Source organism: Bos indicus x Bos taurus, chromosome 10 (genome assembly GCF_003369695.1).
Source record: "Bos indicus x Bos taurus breed Angus x Brahman F1 hybrid chromosome 10, Bos_hybrid_MaternalHap_v2.0, whole genome shotgun sequence".
NCBI lineage: Eukaryota > Metazoa > Chordata > Mammalia > Artiodactyla > Bovidae > Bos > Bos indicus x Bos taurus.
In genome coordinates this window covers 36,871,657-36,887,134 of record NC_040085.1, presented here as the reverse complement: position 1 = coordinate 36,887,134, position 15,478 = coordinate 36,871,657, and the positions used below count along the sequence as shown (strand labels likewise).

Genomic DNA, 15,478 nt, shown 5'->3' with positions numbered 1-15,478 from the left:
TATTTTATTTTTAAACTTTACAATATTGTATTGGTTCTGCCATATATCAAAATGAATCTGCCACAGGCATACACGTGTTCCCCATCCTGAACCCTCCTCCCTCCTCCCTCCCCATACCATCCTTCTGGGTCGTCCCAGTGCACCAGCCCCAAGCATCCGGTATCGTGCATCGAACCTGGACTGGTGACTCGTTTCGCATATGATATTATACATATTTCAGTGCCATTCTCCCAAATCATCTCACCCTCTCCCTTTCCCACAGAGTCCAAAAGACTGTTCTATACATCAGTGTCTCTTTTGCTGTCTTGTACACAGGGTTATTGTTAGCATCTTTCTAAATTCCATATATATGCGTTAGTAGAACTGCCTTATGATCCAGCAATCCCACTGCTGGGCATACACACTGAGGAAACCAGAATTGAAAGAGACACGTGTACCCCAATGTTCATTGCAGCACTGTTTATAATAGCCAGGACATGGAAGCAACCTAGATGTCCATCAGCAGATGAATGGATAAGAAAGCTATGGTACAGATACACAATGGAGTATTACTCAGCCATTAAAAAGAAAACATTTGAATCAGTTCTAATGAGGTGGATGAAACTGGAGCCTATTATACAGAGTGAAGTAAGCCAAAACAGTTTTAAAACAGTGTGTATTTATGTAGAGATATTATAAAATAGAAAGCTAAAGACTACTTCATAAACTGAGGTATGACTGTCTTGCATATCGAGGAAAGGACACACCTTGAAGACTGGTCTAATTTAACGCAGGGCCAAAAATCAGCCTCTTAAGCATTAAAACTGTAAAACAGAAACCATAAGGCAGCAGCTTTGTGGCTGTGTTAAGATGATTATAGTTATGAGATAAGCTGGCTGAGGTCAGTAAGTACAAATTCTCATTAGTGAACAGTGCAGATTATACTACTACAGGAGTACTCAGCTGTGCAGATACCTGAAGCAGGCTGAAGGAAGGACTCTAATAAAACCTAACCCCTCACATTTATATGGCACTCTAAGATTTTTAAACATCTTTCATTTACATGAATCTGATTTGATCCTTGCACATTGCCCCATGCTGCAGTAGGGCCAGGCATCATTCTTCCCATTGAGACTCAGGAGAGCTCCTAGCTTACATGGTGGCAGGGTGGCAGGGAACAGGCCAGACCAGATGGGCTTTCTTCAGCATCGTCATCAGTCCAGCATCTTTGTTGGGTGCCTGGGACGCACAGCCAGGGTACAGGAGTGGGGAGGAGGAGAGTGGACAAAACACAACCGTGGCTGGTCTTGCTAACTGGCCCTCCTCAAAAATCACTGGCGTCTGTTCAAGATGGCATTTTCTGTTTTGATTTTGAGATTTGGCATCATATTAATATTACTGGGCAGGCCTGCACAGAACTGGTAAACGCAGAAGAAAAAAAGAGAGGGAATGAACACTTGAATATGATTTACAGACTCCTGCCTTGAACACTTGCATATGATTTACAGACTGCTGCCTTTCTCACTAGCAAAAAAAAAAAAAAGCCTCCCAAGCCTGGACAGATAGACGAGGAGGGTGAGGGAATGAGTGCCGCTGGTGACAGGTTTTCTCCCAAGAGGAGGGAGTCACACCCTCAGAGCTGTGAAAAATGAATCATGTCTTTCCTATCAAGACTTCGCACAGATTTTCTGGGAAACTCGTCATTGAGGATACAATAGAGATGACTGTCCTTTTCAGTAGGGTAGCAGTTTCTGGAGGGAACAGTGTGAATCAATTTGGGGGATTAAAGTGCAAACTAAATGAAGATTAAAGGTGTGTCATATGGCTTTTGTGGGCTATGTTTACTTTTTTGGAGGCCAGCACATCTGCCTAATTGAAAGAGACAATGTCACATTTGGTTGCAAAAGTATAAACGGGTGATGACTTTGGTCCCACCTTTCACGTTAGGATCAGGGTCTTCTCTTCAAAAGAGTAGAAAAGAGCATCTAGGCAGTACCTCTCAGTTTACAAGGCATTTCCATGGGCATCGTTATACTTAAGCTTAAAGCAGAATTATGGGGCCTGCTTTCTGTGTGAGATAGCTTACAGTCACAGCTCAGGGCACCTGTTGGTGGGCTTCTAGCTCAAAGCCCACACTCTCCACTTCGTCACAGGATAGACCCACTCAGTCTATAGACAGGGGCAGAGTGGTTGATTTCTTACTGGCTCCATGTTAGAAGATAACCAGCCATCTCAATTTGCCTGAGACTGAAGGGTCTCCCAGGATCTGGGAGAAACCTGGGCAAACTGGGACAGCTGGTCACCTTCTGTATTATATTTCCAGAAGTCCTCATCGGAGGTTCTTCAGGAGTCACGTTGAATGCTGAGGGTTTTTGGGTGGACACAGCCATATATGTGTGGGATTGGTGTTTAATTTTCTCCTCCTCAATATTTGCAGGCGTTTAAAATTTTAACATTTTGCTAGTCTCCTAAGATTGTCATTTTGACTATTTTTCTTCCTGATTGTTGTTGTCTTAAACCCCAAGGGCTATATGGGGAGGAGGGGTGCAAACAGGGAAAAAGTGAGTAAAGGAAGACATTGACTTCCAATTTTTAAATGTGATCTTGGTTGTGGTACGTTGAGGACTAACTTGTTATCATAATTCTCCGACTTGAATATGGTGGTGGACAGCCTCTTAAGACAACCCTCCAATGGTTCTGCCTCTTGGAATGGATGATCTTGTGTAATTCTCTTCCCTTGGATGTGGATTTGTCTTGGAGAGTTCCCCTCTCTCTCCCTCCCTCTCTGTGTATCTCTGTCTCTGTCATCCCTAACTCTGGGAAAAGGCACCAATCAGTCCATGTGTTGAAGAACTGACATTTCCACCTAATAGCCAGAAAGGACCTGAGCTTGGAAGCAGGTTCTCCAGCAACAGAACAGTCTTTAGAGATGTTTGCAGCCTGGACCAACCCCTTGATTGCAGCATCATGAGAGAAGCTTAACCAGAATCACAAAGCTAAGTCAATTCCAAATTCCTGTCTCATTATGTTGAACTGTGAGATAATGTGGTTGTTTTCAGCCTCTGTGTTTTAGGGAATTTGTTTGGAGGCAGTAAACAATTCATACAAATGTGCGTCAGAATCACCTAGACAACCACCTTGATAAAATGTATATTTCTGGGTCCTACCCCTGGAAATTATATTCAGTAGATGTGGCCTGAAGTCTGCTTTTTCACCAGGAATCCCAGGAGAATCAGAACTGATGAATTTCTGCTTGAGAGCACATTGCAAGATAAGCACTCCCTGGGAAGGCCTCGGGGAGGGCTGCAAGGAGGTATGGTTGCCAGATAAAATACAGGACACCCAGTGCTGTTTGAATTTCAGGTAAATAACAAAAAATGTTTTAATATAAGCATGCCCCTTGCAGGATTGGGGACATATTTATACCAAAACATATTTGTTATCTCAAATTCAAATTTAGCTGAGTGTTCTGTATTTCTTCTTGCTAAAAACCAGAGGGAAAGCCTTACCCAAAGAAAGGATCAACCGGAAATAAAGCAGCGCCTTCCTTTCGCAGATGGCAGGATTTTGATCCCTGAGGGGCCGACGATGGGACTGCAGGTGCCTGGCTGGGCCCTGCCCCTCTGCAACGCCCAGGGCAGGGCGCTGACTTGCAACCCTTGAACTGTTTCTTTGAAGGTTTGGGGTGGGGGAAGGGGGGCAATGTGGGGAACTGCTCAGAAGTCCCCCCACATGGCCCCGCCCACCTCTGACAGGTTGGGCCCCGCCCCTTGGTGCCCCAGCAGTGGGGATAAGGAGGCCCTGTGACCCCAACTCCCTGGAGAGCCTGGACCCCACCTTTGCAGGGGCTGCAGCCTGGTGGATGCCCCACATGGCACCCGGAACTCACTCCTTTGGGTGTGATGGCATCAGGCTTTTCCAGAGCAGTGAATGAATGCCAGTCTTGCCCCACATCCCTCCACGAACTCAGATGAATGCAGCTGCTCATAATAAATGTGTGCGTTTCTCATTCTGAGACTGTCTTAGTCTCTGATGAGTTCTGTTGGAGCTCTCAGCCCTGTGAAGAAGAGAATGGTTCCAAAGACATTCCTTACCACTGCGGTTATAAGGACGCTGGTTCTCACTTCTGTGTGCTTTCTTGTCACAGGGAACCGTGTTAATTCCAATGTGTTAATTTTCCACTGTGAAATATTTTCAAAGAGATCGAGAATGAATGAGAATGTGTGTGAGAGAGAGAGAGGGAGCTTGGCCGCATAGACTGAAGTTCTGAAGGCAGGGATAAAAGATAAAGGCTCAGAAAATGTGCAGCTGCAGTAGAATCGGGGACTTAAATACGGGCTTTGAAACCAGACACCGAAAGTGAGGTCACATCACTGCAGCCTTGCCCAGCGGCCTGACGCAAACTGAAAAGCCACAGGAGGGAGCTGAGTCTCTCTCCCCAGTGAGACTGTCGAGGGCCTTGAGTTTTTCAGAGGAAGGGAGGCAGTTTGGAATCAAAAGTACAGAATGTCTGTCTGCCTTCGAGGCTCTCAAGAGCCTGAAGAGAACTCTTGTTGCACTGCTTCATAAAACCAGCCCACCCAAAACAGATTCGAAAAGTAGAATCCCAAGGACACAGTGCCATTCCACACTTCGGACGTCAGGAAGCGTCCCACAGGAATTGCCCAATCCCAGGACCACGGCTGACTGTGAAGGTTTGGGAATGCAATAATCTAGATGTATACAATGGTCAAGCACTTGGAAGGCCTCGGTCACCTGGCTCAGGTTCCTGTTTTACAGGGAAGAATCTAGGCTCTCTCTTTGGGCTTCACTGTGGCCTCTATGGGTGTCTGAAAACTTAATAGCTACCTCAGAAGTTTATTGTGAGCTTTAGTGTCACGATGTATGTAAAGCACTTGGCACTTAGCACTAATAAATGGGCACTGTTTTATAATTTCACTGTGTGTGTGTGTTTAGATGTGTGGTGGCAATGCTGGGGTCAGAGGGGAGTATTTTAATATAGTTCTAAAAAAAAAAAGAGCCCAGCTTCCTGATACAGGGTTCACATCTACATAGGGTCTTTTGGAAGGGAAAGAACCACTGCACCTTTTAATATAATCTGTTTGTTTTAGAGATATCTAAAGATACAGACAGGTGAAGGCTTGCTTAGGATCCCACAGCCACCTCCTTTCTGGAACTTCCTATCTTGCTAACAAGGTAGAGAAACTGCCATGCTTTCAGCCTAAAAACCCCATTTAGATGGTATAACTTTTCTGCAGCAGCAAATGGGAATTTCTAACACAGTGACTCCAGTGCTCTGTTGGACTCATTCAGTCACTGCCATGGCTACCACCACCACCACCAAGAAAGGCTCCTAAACTTTTTTGTGAATGAACGAAAGTGCTACATTCCCGACCCTGAGAGAAGAACTAATAATTGTGTACAAAGGCAAGTCTGGGTTTGAAATTAATGACTGTGGGAGTCTGAGGTGATTTTGAGATAAAATGAATAGTTTACATTAATTTGCATTGCAATAGACAACACTGGTTAGGAATAACCGCTCTGTTGAATTTAAGAGACAAAGATCAAGTCTATTATTTTAATTCACTGCCCCAGGAGCTAGGAGAGGGGAGGGGCAGTGAGGAGTTTGAAGCTTTTAATGCTTACTGTGCAGAAATAATGATTTTTGTAAAAGCAGATTAGCTTTTAAGGATGTAGTAACATTGGTTAAGCACTTGGTATATATTTTGCCTATATTTACTTCTTTCATCATCACTGCAACCTTAGGAGATAGGTGCTAAAATTATCTCCATTTTATAGATGAGAAAACTAAGACCAGAGAGTAATTTATTCAAGGTCAAATAGCTTGAATGGCATCACCAGGACCAAATCTTGGAATTTGACTGCAGAGCCTTGTTCCTAACCACTGTCCTCTACCACCTTGCTCTCCCAAGATACCAAACCCAAGAGACCAGGAACTATTTTGACATTCATCACGAGCATATACTTTTCATCACATTGCTGTTCCAAGATTACATATGGAGCTGATTCTTGTGGTCCTTAATGCTCTAGTGTGTGAAGTAATACCTAATTTTGGTTTTGATTTGCATGAAATGTGTATCAGACCTTCCTGGGTCAGATTAAGCTAAAGTTGCTTTGACTTTCTTCATCCAAGTCACCTGAGAATCCAGCAGTTCCTTGGACTTGTGGCTCCTGGTGCACAGGTAATGAATACCCTGGGACTGTCTGACTTCCCTTGAAGCTGTGCGACAGTAGAGAAACAGACTGGCTACAGATTTGTCAGTGGAGAAGATGAAGCTAAGGACTTTAAGAAGTAATTGTCATCCCTTAGCTGTGAACTTCCCGTGTAAGTTCCATCCTCATCCTTCGTCACTAAGGATGGTAACAAGTCAACCACACTTCTAACCTAGTCTATACCTGCCATCCTTGGCAGCAAATCAGATGATGCCTAGCCTAATCAAAACTCTTACTTAGATGCTAGAAAATTAATCTCCCAAGGCACCAGGCCCATATCATTCTGCTAACAAGATGTGCTGAGTGTCTACCCCGCGTCCAGTCCTGGGCCAGGCACTGTGGGAGACATAAAAGAAATAGAAAGTGTTGGACACGGGCAAATTTGCAGCAGAAAAGAGTAGAAGCACTGAATAGCTGGGAAGCCGTTGCCGCTGTTCAGAAGGGAGATGGTGAAGGCCTGAACTAGGCAGCGCTAGCAAAAGTGAGAGAGAAGCAGCAGTTAGGGAATCAGCAAAGGAAGCATACGTCAGGCTGAGCATCACTGCCAGGCGCAAAGAACACGGGCTTGGGTCCTGATCCCCACCTCATGGCTGCATGGCCCCAAGACCTCAATCATCCTGAGCCTTGGTTTTTCACTTTTGAAATTAGGACAGTAACCCTGTCCTCACCTCCCGGGATTATTGAGAAGATCAGTGAGTTAGCATCAGCCCCTGGTCTGTCTCATTGTGGTGAGTGCTCAAAACTGTTGGTTTCCTTCCTCATCTCCCATAGCTGCACCCCACCTCCTATCTAAAGGTGAGAGGTCGCCTGTAGAGAAGAGAGAAAAGGTGAGGGCCAAGCAGTGACATCAGCTTTCTAGGTAGTACCATTAAGCAGATGGGAAAGGTTAGGAAGGGGAACTACTCTGATAGGGGAAGATAGGTTGATTTTTTAAATTTTGGTTTGACGTGATGGTGGAATAGTCAGACTGGTAGCTAGAAACCCAAAGGCTGAGAGCTGAGAATAGGCAGGCAGGAGTCCCAGGATGGGACACTGGGGTCGTTCAAGCCACACGTGACTGAATTCCTAGAAGCTGCAGCAGCTGTGGCTGAGGTGAGCAAACAAACCTGAGCCCACTGGGCTCGTTGATGACGACCCTAAAGATGAAAGCAACCTCACATCACTGACTGGACCACACAGAGCCACCTGGAGGTGACCACACCCACACCAGTCTCCTGGCTGCTTTCCTACAGCATGTCACAGTTTGGAGTTGACAAGAGCAAGGAGATTGGTGTCAGAACCCACTGTTTCTACTCTGACTGTACATCTGTGGGTCCCCTGGATTGTTAAGTCCCAAAATAGATGTATTTTATTGGACTGTGTATATCAAACGGGTTTCCTGCTGAGCTGGGGCCAAAAACAAGCAAACAAAAAAATCATTCTGTTCACATTTACTGAGTTCTTCCCAGAGGCCAAGTGCCTGGCAGGCACAAAGCACTCTGTGTGTGTAGAAGTGGCACCGAAAGAGGTCACAGGAAACAAAGAAGTGACCAGACCATCGTCCCCAGGAGCCTCTCGGCGACAAGCTGGCTGGCACGATAATTATACCACTGGTCCCAGGTGAGAGATCCCCAGCCCCCTACTTTCGTGAAGACAACCAGGCTGTCATGACTCCTGAAACCAGCTGATACCAACAGAAGGGGCAGCACAGTTAGAGTGGGAAGACCACCCTTAACTCTGGGAGCTTCAGCAAGTCAACCTCCCTAAGTTGTGTCTGACTCTTAAGGACCCCATGGACTGTAGCCCACAAGACTCCTCTGTCCATGGGATTTTCCAAGCAAGAATACTGGAGTGGGTTGCCCTGCCCTTCTCCGGGGGAATCTTCTTGACCCAAGGATCAAACCCACGTCTCTTATGTCTCTTGCATTGACAGGCCAGTTCTTAACCACTAGCACCACCTGGAAAGCCCTCCTTAAGCCTCAGTTTCTCCTTTTATATCAATTCAATAGCACAGAGCTCAGCTCTGCGGCAGGGCTTCAGTGAGCTCTCAGGAAAGCACACTGGTAGAGAACGCTATGAAGACAGTCTTCAGTGCTGAATTCCAGGCCCATTGTGTTTGCCCTGAGAGAAGCAGGTTCCTCAGGTCACCCCTCTGCCCAGAATCAGCATTAGAGAGGGCTGCTGTGAGAAAGTGGGATTTGTTTCCCATTCGTAGTGGGTTGAATGGCAGGCCCCCCAAAGGTACACTCAAAGCCTAAACCCCTCCCTCACCACCTGTGAGGTTGACCCTGTTTGGAAATAGAACCTTAGCAGTTGTGAGTGAATGGAGGATCTTCAGATAAGATCATCCTAGATTGTCAGTTCAGTTCAGCCACCCAGTTGTGTCCAATTCTGTGACCCCATGGACTGCAGCACGCCAGGCCTCCCTGTCCACCACCAACTCCCAGAGCCTACTCAGACTCATGTCCATCGAATTGGTGATGCCATCCAGCCATCTCATCCTTTGTCGTCCCCTTCTCCTGCCTTCAATCTTTCTCATCATCAGTGTCTTTTCCAATGAGTCAGTTCTTTGCATCAGGTGGCCAAAGTATTGGAGCTTCAGCATCAGTCCTTCAATGAATATTCAGGACTGATTTCCTTTAGGATTGACTGGTTTGATCTCCATGCTGTCGAAGGGACTCTCAAGAGTCTCCTCCAACAACCACAGTTCAAAAGCATCAATTCTTCGGCACTCAGCCTTCTTGATGGCCCAGCTCTCACATCTATACATGACTACAGGAAAAACCATAGCTTTGACTAGATGGGCTTTGTCAGCAGAGTAATGTCACTGCCTTTTAATAAGCTGTCTAGATTGGTCATAGCTTTTCTCCCAAGGAGCAAACAAGGGTCTTTTATTTTCATGGCAGTCACCATCTGCAGTGATTTTGGAGCCCAAGAAAATAAAGTCTCTCACTGTTTCCATTGTTTCCACATCTATTTGCCATGAAGTGATGCTGAAGCTGAATATGAATCTCAATATGGTTATTGATGTTTCTCCCGGCAATCTTGATTCCAGCTTGTGCTTCATCCAACCTGGCAATTTGCATAATGTACTCTGCATATAAATTAAATAAGCAGGATGACAATATACAACCTTGACGAACTCCTTTCCCAATTGGGAACCAGTCCATTGCGCCATGTCCGGTTCTAACTTGCTTCTTGACCTGCATACAGATTTCTCAGGAGGCAGGTAAGGTGTCTGGTATTCTCAACTCTTTAAGAATTTTCCACAGTTTGTCATGATTCACATGACAAATTTAGGGTGGGCCCTAAATCCAGGGACTGTCCTAATAAGAGAAAGGAGAAGGAGAATCAAGACACAGAGGGGAAGGTCATGTGAGGACAGAGGCAGGGACTGGAGCAATTGCTGTACAAACCAAGGAGCCCCAAGGGTTGCCCGCAGCCTGGAGCAGCCAGGAGAGAAGCATGGAGCCGATTCTCCTACCACAGACCTTCCAGGAGGAGTCAACCCGGCTGATAACCGAATTCAGACTCCTGTCCTCCAGAGCAGTGCAAGAACAGGTGTCGTTTTCAATCACATGTATTAATGTGTTACAGCTGCCCTAGGAGATTAATACACCATTCAAGTGGACAGGCCTTGGCAGGTGAGGCCTTGCCAGGGTGCTGCTTCACCTCAGCTGCCCACCCCAGCCTATCTGTCCCCAAGGGTCACAGTTCCCCCTCGGCTGCCGATGGTCCCTTTAGCACCTCTTGTTCACAGTAGCTGAGTAGCATCATCATGTTTTGATGTCACTCCCCTTCTCAGAAGCTACACCGACTTCCAGTCGATTCCAAATCACATTTAAACACATTCTCACAGGCCGTGAAGTTTTATTCTCAGGGGAAAGGCCTGGACAGTCTCATTGCCCAGGACCAGCAACTTAATCTTCCTTGGCAATAACACAGCAATTTTGTGACAGTTGATGAAGCAAACCACAGCACCAAGGGTCTGTCTCTGGCTTGCTGCACCAAGCGGCGGTTCTCAAGCTTTGGGCACAGAGAATCACGAGGAAGGCTTGAGGAGTCATGGACCCCCTTCCCTTCACTGTCCCTTCACACAAATTTCTGATTCAGTATGTCTGGGCGGGGCCGGAGAGCACGCAGGTCTAACAAACACCCAGGTGATACCTATGATCCCTGACCTGAGTACTCGTGAAAACAGCAGGAGCTCAAAGCTCTGCTTCTCAAACTGCTGCACCTTAGGATTACCTCTGTGTGTGTGTATGTGCTTAATTGCTCAGTCGTGTCTGATTCTGCAACCCCATGGACTGTGGCCCGCCAGGCTTCTCCATGAAATTTTCCAGGCCAGAATACTGGAGTGGGTTGCCATTTCCTATCCTGGGCATCTTCTCAACCCTGGGATCAAACTCACATCTCCTGCAATTCGATTACCTGGGGGCTGTCTAAAAGCCCCATGCCAAGGCTGCAACCCAGACAAATTAAATCTCTGAGTGTAGGACCTGAGCATCAGTAGTTCTGAAAGCTCCTCAGGCAATTTTCATACACAATTACATTGAAAACCAGTGGCTTAGAGCCACTCCCTCCCTAGGCAGAAGAGAAGACAGGAGGTTGGGAGAGGCCCTCTCCCTTGCAGCTGGGCCTGGTGCCCCACTCTGGGAGGGTGTGAAGAAGGAGGCAGAAACCAGGTCCCTAGGGAAGCATGACCTCACTGTGGCCACAGCCCAGGAGCTCCAGCCGGCATCCAACCAGAGAGGGAGGCAGTGGCTGGGATCCCGAGCCCTATTTTTGGCAACTTGCTTTATAAGTTTGATCAAGTTGCTTAACTGCTCTTGGCTCTCCTTTCCTTATCTATAAATGAGGGTAATAAAAATACCTATCTCAAAGTGAAACTATAAATGATTAAAGGAGAAAATCTCTTTGAAGTACCCATCTCGGGTGCTATACAGGACAGACACTCCCGTGGCTTCCTCCTCACACTCACCTGAACTGGGTGGAGGGATAGGCCAGGCCGCTTGTCCCTTTGCTCCACTTTCACTCCTAGAGGTCAGGACCTGACATCTTGGTCACACTATCTTTAGCATTAAAGGGGGTCTTTAGGACTCCCTCTGTTTTGTTTTTCATTCTTCCAGGAATTTTTTTTAATATACATACCTACCCACCCCCCTCTTTCCAAGTGGCAATATACTTTCGTCCACTTGCTTTTGTTCACTTAACTGTATGTGCTGAGGGCTTCCCAGGTGGCGCTTGTGATGAACCCACCTACCAATGCAGGAGACCCGAGTTCGATCCCTGGGTTGGGAAGATCCCCTGGAGAAAGGCATGGCAACCCACTCCAGTATTCTTGCCTGGAGAATTCCACAGACAGAGGAGCCTGGTGGGCTACAGTCTGTGCGGTTGCAAAGAGTCGGACGTGACTGAACAGCTAACACTTCCACACTTTTTCACTGGAGTCAAAAACTTAGAAAGGCAGAAGCCACTCCACACACTATGAACATTTACTTTTCTCTATAAAACAAAGCAGCCCCTCCCCAAGCCTCCTTTTGAAGGTGTTATAATCATTTAACAACTCTTATGGTTTGGCTCCAGTGTTCTTGTCTGGAGAATCCCAGGGACGGGGGAGCCTGGTGGGCTGCCGTCTGTGGGGTCGCACAGAGTCGGACACGACTGAAGCGACTTAGCAGCAGCAGCAGCAGGGTTTGGCTTGTGCACTGCCCCCCCCCCAAATTTATATGTTGAAGTCCTAAACCCCAGTACCTTAGAATGTGACCGATTTGGAAACTGGGACTTGAAAGAGGTAGTTAAGTTAAAATGAGGTCTTTAGGGTGGGCCCTGATCCAGCAATGACTGGTGTCATAAGAAGAGGACACAGGAGGAGGGAAGGGACATGAAGGCATAGGGAAAAGGTGGCCGTCTGCGAGCCAAGAAGAGACGCCTCAGAGGAAACCAAGCCTGCCAGCACCTCGATCTTCGACTTCTAGCCTCCAATACAGTGAGAAAATAAATTTCTTTTGGTTAAGCCACCCAGTCTCTGGTGCTTTGTTACAGTAACCCTAACAAACTAACACAGAAAGGAAGGTCTGGTCAGAAAACAACATGCTGTGGTCGGAGACTAACTTGTTTCTCTCTAGGAATTTGCTCCCAGTTGCTCGTGTTTCTTGTGACATACGTTTCTCCAGCTGCCTTACTTCCTGATGCTTCTGCCAAGCCAGAACCTACCTGGCATCTTTCCCTGTGAGGGGAGGTCTCTCAGGAGAGAGCTTCCTGCGTCTTGCACAGTTCAGAAGGCTCTGCAGTGGTGGATTGGCTGCAGCTTTAAATGGTGACAGAGCCACCAGCCTCCACGGAAAGACCACCCGAGCACCTGAGAGCTTTGACCCCACTGGGCACTCAGTGAGATTTGTGACTCACTTTTCTAACCCGCCCTCTCGGGGAGCTGTGGCAATCTCACCCTAAGTGTATTCCTGCCCCTCTACCCCTACCCTGCCATTTTCATGGGAGGTAAATGTGGCGTGCAAAACACGTTTTTAATGACTGAGATCTGCATTTAAGTATTTTCCATCTTTGCTGGGTCATTAAACCTTCAAACCCCTCGATATTTTAATGATTTTTCATAGTCCAGTGATGTGTAGGTTTGTTCAAGTTTTCATTCTCTCCACACTCCCCTGCCGATAAGATGCCGCAGCAAGAGGGGGTCATTGAACACACGTGCTGATCTGCATGAATTCTTTCCTGGCAGCCTGTCCCCTGTGCTGGCAGTGATTACTGCAGAGCACAGCACACCCAGGCTCAGGTTCTAAAGACGGAAGGATGGTCCAAATGACCCTTGGGAAGCAATGAGCAGTGCCACATTAGAGACCATTCCTCACTAAGGTGTTGGGACAGAACATTGTCTCTTCAGTGGAGCCCCGGGAGAAGGGTTGGCCTGTGTCTAGGACTGTGCTAGAGCATCACCAAATCTGGCCAGTTCTTACACAATGAGAAGGAGGCAGGAACCAAGACCCACATGGAACAGCAGATTCATATCCCTTCACTGAGTGGAGTAGCAGGCAGAATTGCCTACAGTGTACAAACAACTCTCTCTCTGTTAATTTTACTTTTGCTGAACATGTGGCAATTTACAGGATGGCTGGATACAGTATGGAGCACGGAGAGCACCAGACTGGGGTTGCAAAGTCAGTTCAGCCACAAGCATTTTGCAGAATGCTAAGGCAAAGGGATTTAGGCCACACAGATTTTTTTTTCCCCACACAGACTTTTTAAAAAATTGTTTTCATTTAGTCCAGGACTTGGGAGAGGGCTCCAGGGTGGTTAAAAAGCTGTCCAGTGGCTACAGAGAGACACTCAGGCAGAAACCCTGATACCAGGGGGATGCAGAGGGGCTCCTTAAAGGCCACTGGGCTCCAGAGGCTCCTAGTCATGCTTGAGGGCAAGCCTTTCGAAGAAGTCCTCACCCAGCCCCACCTGAGGATCAGCCAGCCTGGGAGGTTAGTCAGGCGGCTGCCCATCTGCTTGATGAGTTTCACCTGCTCATCTAGGCAGTGGCTCTCCAGGAAGTCAGAGCTGGGAGTCTGCACAGTCAGGACCAGGACATGCAGACCCAAAAGGCCTGGTTCAGGTTCTTCTCTACGAGCTTGATGGCTTCCATAGCGCCCAGGGTTTTACCCCACTCGTCTTGGAAACAGCTTCTGCACATCCTGGAAGACAGTGCAGCCACTGTGCTGGTTTTGCATCTTTAGGAGATGCTCAGGGACCTCGCACTTCTCCTTGGCCAGTTTGCAGAAAAAGTGGCCCAGGCCCTCAAGAATCACATCACCGCAGTTGAAACAGACACCCAGGAAAAGGTAGGTGTGGGAATCCCACAGATGCATGTTGATTCGGTGGTTGACTACAGCCTCCACCTTTGTGGAATAATTCTGTCGAATCTGAGAGCTCATGGTTGAGTGGAAATAAGAGCTAAGCTCAAAAAAAGGTGTTGGCTGCTCCAGAGGCAGAGGATGTCTGAGTGATTGCTGAGTGATTGGTTCTAAAGCTTGCACTGACTGAAAAAGAAGTTAGAGGGAGATTGGGAGAAATGGTTTCCCAAGCTCTGTTCCGTCCGAACACTTTTGAAGCAAACCACAGCAAACTGCAGGGCACACTGCTGGCCACAGACACTTCCAGAAAATAGAAATCCTTACTTAGGTTACTTTCTCTGAGGTTCAGTTTCCTCACCTATAAGATGCATGCCTTTGGGTGGGATGATCCCAAGGTTCGCTTCTGGAGTCCCTGGCATAAGTGAGTTCAAGCTCAGGGCTCTTGGCCAAGAGAGATCAACCATGGTGGTGGTGGTGTTCTGTCACTTAGTCATGTCTCTTTGCGACCCCATGGACTGCAGCACACCAGGCTCCCCTGTCCTTCACTATCTCCCGGAGTTTGTCCAAACTCATGCCCATCGAGTCAGTGATGCCATCCAACCATCTCATCCTCTGTCATCCCCTTCTCCTCCTGCCTTCAATCTTTCCCAGCATCAGGGTCTTTTCCAATGAGTCAGCTCCTCGCATCAGGTGGCCAAAGTACTGGAGCTTCATCTTCAGCATCAGTCCTTCCAATGAATATTCAGGACTGATTTCTTTAGAATTGACTGGTTTGTTCTCCTTGCTGTCCAAGGGTCCCTCAAGAATCTTCTCCAGCACCACAGTTCAAAAGCATCAATTCTTTGGTGCTCAGCCTTCTTTATGGTCCAACTCTCACATCTGTACATGACTACTGGAAAAACCATAGCTTTGACTATGTAAACCTTTGTTCACAAAGTGATGTCTCTGCTTTTTAATACATTATCTAGGTTTGTCATTATTTCCTTCCAAAGAGCAAGCATCTTTTCATTTCATGACTGCAGCCACCACCCCAGTGGCCTAGAAAAGCAGCAGCAGCCCCATGTTCTGCCTGGGAATGTCATAAAACCGAATTTGTAAAAGAAGTGAGATGAGAAATAGGCTCCATAAGGGAAAGCCTGGTAGTTCACACTGCTTGTCTCCAGGGTCTCTTCAGCTCAGTAAACCTGAATTTAGCACCTGGTAAAGACAAAACAGGTGCTCTGGGTTAGAAAGGTAAAGACAGATAAACTGTCCCTGCCATTGTGGGTCTCCCAATCTTGGTATAATGTTGAGCGTTTTATCACAAGTGAGAAAGCTGAGCATGTGGGTAGGGGGTGTTGAAATTCTTCCATAAAAAGTGTTGTGTATCACAGTACATTTTGGCCTTTAATTTCTAGACTCGTGTCTTCAGAGCCGTGGTAATCATTTATGCT

The 15,478-nt window shown here is 47.0% G+C and overlaps 1 long non-coding RNA gene and 1 pseudogene across 1 annotated transcript; one reads left to right on the top strand and one right to left on the bottom strand.

Moving 5' to 3' along the window:
* The first annotated feature begins 565 nt into the window (after positions 1-565).
* On the top strand, positions 566-4,917 carry LOC113900185. The gene is made up of 2 exons (XR_003513080.1): positions 566-3,342; positions 3,475-4,917. It is a non-coding gene; the product is annotated as an uncharacterized LOC113900185 (long non-coding RNA).
* An 8,685-nt stretch (positions 4,918-13,602) lies between these two features.
* Positions 13,603-14,126, bottom strand: LOC113899509 (annotated as a pseudogene).
* Between the last annotated feature and the right edge of the window lie 1,352 nt (positions 14,127-15,478).